Genomic DNA, 3,291 nt, shown 5'->3' with positions numbered 1-3,291 from the left:
CTTATGCACTTTATCTCTTATTAAGTTGCTTGTTGTGCGATAACCATGCTTCTGGGGACGCCATCAACTATTCTTTGTTGAATATCATGTGAGTTGCTATGCATGTCCGTCTTGTCCGAAGTAAGAGAGATCTACCACCTTCATGGTTGGAGCATGCATATTGTTAGAGAAGAACATTGGGCCGCTAACTAAAGCCATGATTCATGGTGGAAGTTTCAGTTTTGGACATATATCCTCAATCTCATCTGAGAATAATAATTGTTGCCACATGCTTATGCATTAAAGAGGAGTCCATTATCTGTTGTCCATGTTGTCCCGGTATGGATGTCTAAGTTGAGAATAATCAAAAGCGAGAAATCCAAAATGCGAGCTTTCTCCTTAGACCTTTGTACGAGCGGCATGGAGGTACCCCATTGTGACACTTGGTTAAAACATGTGCATTGCAAAGATCCGGTAGTCCAAGCTAATTAGGACAAGGTGCGGGCACTATTAGTATACTATGCATGAGACTTGCATCTTGTAAGATATAACTTTCATAACTCATATGCTTTATTACTACCGTTGACAAAATTGTTTCATGTTTTCAAAATAAAAGCTCTAGCACAAATATAGCAATCGATGCTTTCCTCTTTGAAGGACCATTCTTTTACTTTTATGTTGAGTCAGCTTCACCTATCTCTCTCCACCTCAAGAAGCAAACACTTGTGTGAACTGTGCATTGATTCCTACATACTTGCATATTGCACTTGTTATATTACTCTATGTTGACAATTATCCATGAGATATACATGTTACAAGTTGAAAGCAACCGCTGAAACTTAATCTTCCTTTGTGTTGCTTCAATGCCTTTACTTTGATTTATTGCTTTATGAGTTAACTCTTATGCAAGACTTATTAATACTTGTCTTGAAGTACTATTCATGAAAAGTCTTTGCTTTATGATTCACTTGTTTACTCATGTCATTACCATTGTTTTGATCGCTGCATCCACTACATATGTTTACAAATAGTATGATCAAGGTTATGATGGCATATCACTTCAGAAATTATCTTTGTTATCGTTTTATCTGCTCGGGACGAGTAGAACTAAGCTTGGGGATGCTGATACGTCTCCGACGTATCGATAATTTCTTATGTTCTATGCCATATTATTGATGATACCTACATGTTTTATGCACACTTTATGTCATATTCGTGCATTTTCTTGAACTAACCTATTAACAAGATGCCGAAGTGCCAGTTCCTGTTTTCTGCTGTTTTTGGTTTCAGAAATCCTAGTAACGAAATATTCTCGGAATCGGACGAAACCAAGACCCAGGTTCCTATTTTCACCGGAAGCATCCAGAACACCCGGAAGGACCAGAGGGGGGCACCGGGCCCCTGGACCATAGGCCGGCGCGGCCCAGGCCCTGGCCGCGCCGCCATATGGTGTGGCCACCCCTTCGACCCTCCTGCGCTGCCCTTCCGCCTACTTAAAGCCTCCGTCGCGAAACCCCTGATGCGAAAAACCACGATACGGAAAACCTTCCAGAGCCGCCGCCATCGCGAAGCCAAGATCTGGGGGACAGGAGTCTCTGTTCCGCACCCCGCCGGAGCGGGGAAGTGCCCCGAAGGCTTCTCCATCGACACCGCTGCCATCTCCACCGCCATCTTCATCACCGCTGCTGCTCCCATGAGGAGGGAGTAGTTCTCCATCGAGGCTCGGGGCTGTACCGGTAGCTATGTGGTTCATCTCTCTCCTATGTGCTTCAATACAATAATCTCATGAGCTGCCTTACATGATTGAGATTCATATGATGATGCTTGTAATCTAGATGTCATTATGCTAGTCAAGTGAGTTTTACTTATGTGATCTCCTGGAGACTCCTTGTCCCACGTGTGTAAAGGTGACAGAGGTGTGCACCGTGTGGGTCTCTTAGGCTATATTTCACAGAATACTTATTCACTCGTTGAATGGCATAGTGAGGTGCTTATTTATATCTCTTTATGATTGCAATGTGTTTGTATCACAATTTATCTATGTGCTACTCTAGCAATGTTATTAAAGTAGTTTTATTCCTCCCGCACGTGTGCAAAGGTGACAGATGTGTGCACCGTGTTAGTACTTGGTTTATGCTATGATCATGATCTCTTGTAGATTGCGAAGTTAACTATTGCTATGATAATATTGATGTGATCTATTCCTCCTACATATGCATGAAGGTGACAAGTGTGCATGCTATGTTAGTACTTGGTTTAGTCTTTTGATCTATCTTACACTAAAGGTTACTAAAATATGAGCATTATTGTGGAGCTTGTTAACTCCGGCATTGAGGGTTCGTGTAATCCTACGCAATGTGTTCATCATCCAACAAGAGTGTAGAGTATGCATTTATCTGTTCTGTTATGTGATCAATGTTGAGAGTGTCCACTAGTGAAAGTCTAATCCCTAGGCCTTGTTCCTAAATACTGCTATCGCTGCTTGTTTACTTTTCTGGTGCCGTTGCTACTACTTATTCATACCACCTGTATTTCACTATCTCTTCGCCGAACTAGTGCACCTATTAGGTGTGTTGGGGACACAAGAGACTTCTTGCTTCGTGGTTGCAGGGTTGCATGAGAGGGATATCTTTGACCTCTTCCTCCCTGAGTTCGATAAACCTTGGGTATCCACTTAAGGGAAACTTGCTGCTGTTCTACAAACCTCTGCTCTTGGAGGCCCAACACTGTCTACAAGAATAGAAGCTCCCGTAGACATCAGGACCCATCAGCCAGAAGTGGAAAAAAATCCAAGAAAGGAAACAATTATCGTACAAAGAAGCTGCCATGTGGGACACATTTTGCAGCAGCGTCCTCAACTTTAACAAAGGCGGCAGGGGATCGAAAGAAAAAGCAAAGTTGCCAGAAATCAGCGGTCAAAAATAAATCCAAGAAATGAAATGTTTATTGTTCATAGAGGCTAACATGTGGGACCCATGAGCCAGCAGCGTCCTCAACGTTTCAAAGGCAGCAGGGGATCGGAAAAAAGGCAAGTGACCATATATCAGGTGCCAAAAATAATCCAAGCAAAGAAACTTTTATTGTACATAGAGGATGACATATGGGTCCCGTTTTGTAGTAGCGGTCTCACCGTTTCTAAGGCGGCACGGGATCGAAAAAAATGGAAACATTTATCGTTCAGAGAGGCTGAGATGTGGGACCCATGGGCCAGCAGCGTCCTCTTAGTTTCAAAGGCGGCAGGGGATAAAAAAGGTAAATAGCCAGTAATTAGGGTCAAAAATAAATCCAACAAAGAAAACTTTTACTGTTCAT

Source organism: Lolium rigidum, chromosome 7 (genome assembly GCF_022539505.1).
Source record: "Lolium rigidum isolate FL_2022 chromosome 7, APGP_CSIRO_Lrig_0.1, whole genome shotgun sequence".
NCBI classification, from domain to species: Eukaryota; Viridiplantae; Streptophyta; class Magnoliopsida; order Poales; family Poaceae; genus Lolium; species Lolium rigidum.
The sequence above is the reverse complement of the archived record's forward strand: the minus strand, read 5'-3'. Positions refer to the sequence as shown.